The sequence below is a fragment of the Palaemon carinicauda genome, chromosome 34 (assembly GCF_036898095.1).
Source record: "Palaemon carinicauda isolate YSFRI2023 chromosome 34, ASM3689809v2, whole genome shotgun sequence".
Classification (NCBI taxonomy): domain Eukaryota; kingdom Metazoa; phylum Arthropoda; class Malacostraca; order Decapoda; family Palaemonidae; genus Palaemon; species Palaemon carinicauda.
This window is the reverse complement of record NC_090758.1, coordinates 81,086,720-81,094,219: the sequence shown is the minus strand read 5'-3', so window position 1 is coordinate 81,094,219 and position 7,500 is coordinate 81,086,720. Positions and strand designations below refer to the sequence as shown.

At 32.6% G+C, this 7,500-nt stretch overlaps 1 protein-coding gene across 1 annotated transcript in view; it reads left to right on the top strand.

Moving 5' to 3' along the window:
- LOC137627067 (uncharacterized) overlaps window positions 1-7,500 on the top strand; it is a gene marked incomplete at its 5' end in the record, with an annotated part of 68,612 nt that overhangs the window by 33,112 nt on the left and 28,000 nt on the right. The gene's annotated exons all lie outside the window — the stretch shown is intronic.

The window sequence follows — 7,500 nt, the reverse complement described above, 5'->3', positions numbered from 1 at the left end:
TACAAAATGAATTATGTACGATCGTGTGACATACGGTTGGTACATGGCTCCCCCCCTAAAAATGACATACTGTACATGTTAAATAGGACGCCCTGATCTAAAGAGGCAATCTGTTGGCGGGTCATCTGGCAAAAGATAAGCAGGTTTTAGACGATCAATGGAGACCCAGTCTTCTTTCCCACGAATGTTTAGTAGGAATGCTTTCGGACTGCGGCGGATCAAAAGGAAAGGGCCCATTTAAGGGGGCGTTAGCGGTGGCTTGCTAGTGGCGTTGCGCAGGAAGACGTGCGTTGCAGAGTGCAAGTCTGTTGGTATGTGATGCATCGCTGGGGGCTTGTAAGTCTGGTAGCATAGAGTAAATTTTCCCATGACGTGACGTATGCGTTGGAGATCGTCGGAGGATGTTGTAGAAGGAAAATATTCGGCCAAGGACGACCAACGGGTCGCCATACACCATTCAGCTGCCGACACGTCGAGGGCGTCTTTAGGCGTGGTCCTTAGTCCCAGGAAGACCCAGGGAAGCTGAGTAAACCAGTTGGAATCCTCTTTTCCTTTTTCCTCTCATGGCTATCATACATTTTTTTATTCATCTTGTGTTAGCTTTGGTGATTTTTACACAAACACACAAACACACGCAAACACACACACATACATACATACATACATATATATATATATATATATATATATATATATATATATATATATATATATATATATATATATGTATGTATGTATGTATATATATTATATATATATATATATATATATATATATATATATATATATATATATATATATATATATATACAAGAGATATATATAAATATATATATGTAATATTATATATATATATATATATATATATATATATATATATATATATATACGGTATATATATATAGTATATATATATATATATATATATATATATATATATATATATATATATATATATATATATATATATATATATATATATATATATATACGGTATATATATATATATATATATATATATATATATATATATATATATATATATATATATATATATATATATATATATATATATATATATACCGTATATATATATATATATATATATATTATATATATATATATATATATATATATATATATATATATATATATATAACACATACCAAGAAACAATTATACTCTCAGGTAAAATGTTGAAGATAAAGAGGAAATTCTCCTTTGTAGAATATTCTTATTAATTTGTTTTAAAGAAAAGTATTACAGCATTAGGCTTATTTCAATTGAAAACATTTCACGGTGTTCCAAAAGATCATAGATAAAAACAATATGCATTTTCTTTAAGACCAAATAAATGATTTATCAAAATTATTCAATTTAATACTAGATGTAAGCTGAAAAATGAATTATATATGCACGTTGCTTGTTACCAGGATTAAGAAATTATATATTTCATACAAAGAAAATTTTTATTTACACGAAAAATTTAAAATATAATTATAAATGAATTGTTATATAAACTGCATAACAATAATTCTTAAAAGTTAGTATGGCAGATGATTTGAGGTTTTTCCATTCCTAGGGTATTTCCTGGTTTAGGTCAGCTTTACTTCCTCGCCTGCTGTGAGTGCACTGGTATATGAAAAATCATTAGTTATAATATGACACTATAATAATTGACTACAACAGAAGGTATTGAATTAATTCCAAAAGAGAATATATTAATGTAATATATAAATGTAATTAATTCAATTTAAGAAAATATGAAATAATATAGTACCTGCTGTGAGTAAACTGGGGGTAATTGAAGAAATTAAAACCACCAGACCACATATAACATAAATCTAATCTGGATAAACATATCCGGAAAGTTGTGTTTTACCCTTCATTTAGCGAAATGATAAAATATAAATCTATGACACATTTATTATCAAGTACCGGAAATATTATCCAATAAAGGCCTTACCAATGTTTAAGTACTTATAAACTTTAACCACAAGAAAGAGCAACGGCAATAACTGAAAAAAGACAGGAAAAATACTGTCATACACTTATAACTTGTAAGATTTAATATAAATTATGATATTATGACAGGCAGGAAGGATTATTATATAAGCGGCAATACAAAGGCCTTAAAGATTGAATACAGTTACCTTTAACATATTACCCTATTATATGCTTGGTAATTACCGTATCAATCCAGGCAGGAAGACTGAAAAGATGGTTGAGGCAGAAAAAGGACATAAAATTCCATCATAACGAGCATTGCCTTTGATCTGGATGTCGTTATTTAGCAATGTGTGCTATAGATTCTTGAATAAAAACCAAGGATATATTCTTCTTAGGGTTGAAGATAAAGATATCTTGCGGTGTTGACTCGATAATGGTTAGGTTCTGAGTCTTTTCAAGTTTGACTTCAGTACAAGTTTTGACAGCTTTTCATTTTTAGATAGTAAATGAGAAACTTTGCCATTCCATAATAGGGGAACCACAATTCGTCCATATCATTATTTAAATAATAATTGCATTCTGATTCTAAGAATTGTTCGGTGGCCGGCTGCAGCTGCTTTTTAATCAATTTACCTTCATCATTAACTACTGAAAAGGAACAGTTAACTTCAACTTTGTCAAAAATTTCATTATCAGCCAAAATATCAATTTTAGTCTTTAAGAACAACGAATTACTGCCTACGAAAATGGTAGTTGCAGACTCAGCTTTACAGTCAGCGGTAAGTAAATCCAAATATTTTAACATAAAATCAGTATTTCCCGATAACGTCACTCCAGCAGGTGACTCCGTATATAAGAATTTGTCAATTTCACCCAAAACTACATCGGTGCCTGTTAAACAATATGAAAAATCGATACCAAGTAAAAGTTAAATCTCGCTAATACCTTGAGAATTTGGAAAGGTCATTTTATCAGCAAATACTAAGACCTTTGGGGTGAAAACCTTCAACTATTTTACCAAGAAAAGGCAATTTAAGAGTTATATTTATATGAGGCACAACCAAGACAGAAATTACAAAAGGTAAATTACCAATCCTCAATGGTGCTTCAACAATCTTTGTAGAATATTCCTTATCTCCATTGAACCCATTTACTGTAAGTTTAACATTAAAATTATTCACTTGAAGGTTAAATAACTTGGCCATCCTGCTGGTGATAAATGTGCTTTGAGAACCACTGTCTTTCAAGCCCCTGTAAATATCGTCACAGCTATCAATGCTGAAAGCCAAAGTAAGTAAAATGGAATTACCATAACAATTAGGACATTAGCGACACCACTGTTAACCTGATGTGTAAGCTCAGAATTATCTTGTTTGGCTTTAGTCTTTTCAGATCTTTCAACATTTGAAGACTGGGAATTGTATAGGTAATTCAAATGCCATCCGTTACACTTATTGCAGCGATTTTAAAACATAAAGTAGCATTCATTAGAAGCATGATTAAACTGTGCACACTTAACACAACCGTGTTTGGACTTCAGCAATTGCACCTTCTCTTTAGGGGAAGGAAAATTTGAACAGTTATGAATATAATGTGAAAAATCTGATTTACCCGCTTGAAGACACAATAAACAGTTAGGGGAATTATTTGACTGTATCATCCCTTACCGCTTCAACAGCCAAACTGACAGTATTGTCTTTAAGAAGAAAATGTTTACCTTTAACAATAGGTGAAGAACTGCTCTTCGCACATTTAGGAACCCCCCCCCATCAGCTGAATATCTCACAAGCTACGAAGAAATTTGAAAGAATTTCTTTCAAGGAAGGAAGGAAGCGTTTTTCCTGTAATATGAACTAGATGACGTTGGAAACGGTCGTTAAGGCCATGTCAGGCAAAGTAGTGAAGAAACTCGTCACCTTTAATATCGAGCGTTTTCATAGATTCGCATATAGTTCTAGGCTTACAAATGAAAAGTAAGGGATCCGTATAACTTTGCTTATCTGCTTCTAAAGAACTCAACAAAAGTTTAGCACGTCCCTCGACCTGTTGTTCAAGTGACAAGAGCAAATCCCTGTTAGGATACTGAAATAGATTCGTAGTGGTTTCAAACTATGATATGAACTTCAAAAGATCCTCTCCTTCACCACTACTAAACCTAGGAAGGGGAGGTGTATGCTGCCTTAATAAACTTTAGCTACATCAGGGGGATTATGGAAATCATTATTATTGCTAGACACATCAATAAGTGGTAAACAACTTTCAATTTTATCAAAGTAATCCTGACAAAACCTCAATTCTGCATCGAGTTCGGCTTTGACTATTTTATCTGAAAATTTGTTAATTAGAATCTGTTCATTCAAGTGTGTTATCTTTCTTTGGTAATACAAAGGGAGACTTTTCTCCGATGACCTTTGAGCAGAATTTAATGATGACTATATATCAGAATTTATGAAACAATCGGTTACTTTCTTTCGAACCACCTTTCGTTGTCCGACAAGCAACTTTAAACTAGCCATTTTAAAAAATGCAGAAAACCAATCTAATAGCCAATTTAAATATAAGAAAAATATCTCCTGGCAAATATTCAAATAATTAGACAAAACCCAGATCCCGGGTCATATCCTTCAACTAATGGAACTATACACGAAGACCAGCAGTCTCACTTTGTGCTCCCTGCGTTTGCCACCATAAGAATATTCAATTTAAAAACTTAAATAGAAAATAGTCATAAGTATTTGAATACTTATGATGCGAGTTTCTAATTAAGCATAAAATGTGACAATTGCTTACATTTAAAGAGAGAGAGAGAGAGAGAGAGAGAGAGAGAGAGAGAGAGAGAGAGAGAGAGAGAGATGCCAATTTTGAAAAAAAAAGATAACGAAAACTTTTATGATTGTCTTAAAAGAGGGAAATGTGAGTTACCTTGGGACCCGCAGAAAAATCAGGTTACAATCCACAAAACATGTATATCTCGGAGATATGGCAAAAAAAAATAGGGGTGGGGCACTGCAGTCAAAAATATGATGCATTTTATACAAAAGAAAATTCAGTATTTGAAAGAACTAATGAAACAAATATAGGGAGTCGCTGCTAGCTGATCTAAATCAAAACTGGTTCATAAAGTAATGAAATAAAATCTATTTTATGAAAAAAAAATACTTTACAGATCTGAAAATACAAATTGGGTTATGATATAAGGTTCACCCTAAGCTATTTTCTATAAAAAAAAACGCACACAAACATCAAAAACAATAAAGAAGATATCCTGACATGGATAATTGAATAATGATGTACATGCTCAACGAAAAGAAAAATAATAATTTGCAAGGAAAATTTTTATGAGGATTAAGTATATCTATCAAATATTTATTGTTAAAGACAAAAATATATTGTTGAATAGGTTTATTTTCATAAATAACTAAGAAGCAAATAAATATTTATTTCAATATTTATGGTTTTTGATATCTTAGCATTAATAATGGATAAATAAAAACTGGTGGAATTTTCATTTTGCATATATTTGAAAAGAATATTATTTAAAAGAAAAAAACCTATATATATATATATATATATATATATATATATATAATATAATTGAAACTTCAGATATATCCAATTCTACATCCAAACTAAAAGAGTATTATTATGTAAAATGTTCCTAGTAAGTTAATTGAAGTGATCCTTCATCTCTATGTTCCCCCTCAAGAGAACTATGCAGGTGCGCAGAACCCTCACTCTATTTTGCATCAAAAATAATCGACAAAGATTCGCTGAATGTCGTAAGAGGCGACTAAAAGAGACTGGACGATAGGGCTGGGAAGCCCCTTTCCTGTATTTACAATCCTGTGAGACATCAACAAAGAGATGGTGCGGCAGGGGGGAGTGACTGCTCCCTGCACTCTAGTTTTGGGGTGTTTGAATGTGCGTGGATGTAGTACGATAGAGAGTAAAAGATATGAGATAGGAAGTATGTTTAGGAAGAGGAGGATGGATGTATTGGCCTTGTGTGAGACAAAGATAAAAGGGAAGGGTGAAGTGATGATTGGTGAAGTGTCTGGTAGGGTGTCTGGGATTAAGGGGAGGGGGGGGGGGGGGGGAGTGAGAGAGGGTGTGGCTTTATTGCTGAGTGAATGGATGACAGGTAAAGTAGTGGAATGGAAAGAGATGTCATCTAGGTTTATGTGGGTAAGGGTTAGGTTGGGTAGGGAATGTTGGGCGTTTGCCAGTGCGTATGGGCCAGGCAGTGAGAAAAGTGAAGAAGAGCGGAATGAGTTCTGGAATGAATTAACTAGTTGTGTAAAAGGACTGGGTAGAAGGGAATATGTAGTTGTCATGGGTGACTTAAATGCTAGAGTGGGCGATGGAGTGGTAGAAGGTGTCATTGAGAAGTATGGCGTACCAGGTGAAAATGAGAGTGGACAGAGACTGGTAGATATGCGTGTTAAGCAAGAGATGGTGATAAGTGCTAGCTTTTTCAAAAATAAAGATAAAAACAAGTATACATGGGTAAGAGTGGAAAATGGAAGAGTAGTAGAAAGGGCATTAATGGATTATGTGTTGATAACTAAAAGAATGTTTGGAAGATTGAAACACGTGCACGTGTTTAGGGGTATAGCTAACGGTATGTCTGATAATTTTTTGGTGGAAGGAAAATTAGTTGTAGCAAAAGAGTGGGGGGATAGAGTAGGTGGAATGATATACATAAATTTATAATTTTTCTTTTAGGCTTCACCCTCTAGTTGAAGCCTTAATATAGATTTCATATTTTGAAAAATCTTATTGTTTAGTCTTAGGATTTAGAACATTTTCAAAATTTCTATCTGTTGTCTGTATCTTTCTTCTGTATTTTATGATTTCAGGCAAAAGATTGTATGGTTACATTTAATCCTAAAATTATTTTAGTTAGTTTCTGTGTGAACTGAGCATGTTAAAAAGATTCGTATATATACAGAGAGAGAAAGAGAGAGAGAGAGAGAGAGAGAGAGAGAGAGAGAGAGAGAGAGAGAGATTTGGACAGATAAAAAAAAACACAAGCAGAATTGTAACCATAAAAAGGAGAAATGTGTGTTACCTTATGACTATCAGAAAGATAACTGTCCAATCTATAAAGTATAACGGACTTGAAATGTTTAGGGGGTCAATTAACCTGTAAATGGAATCATGTCGAGGTTTCATATAAAATTCACAGGTTTCTTATTCCGGCTGTCATTCCAAAACGAGCATAGATGTTAGCGAGACCAATGAAGCTGTAAAGAACGATGTTACCTAGATGTTTATTCTAGCTTGTATGTCAATCTCATCGCCTCTAAAAAATAATAAACTAATTTATAAAAAAAAAAATCATGAAATGAAATTGGCTGCATATTTTTTTGAAAATTATTGCAAATATATTGACAACTAGGAGGTATGCACTGAGATTGTTTTCTTGCTGAATTCTGAAGAAAGATTGCATGAATTTTGTGGTGTGGTAAAAGTTTACCATGAACAAAATTAACTTTAAAAAAAAAAAAAACATTTCATGGTGCTCCTTTTTTTTTCCAATGTAAATTT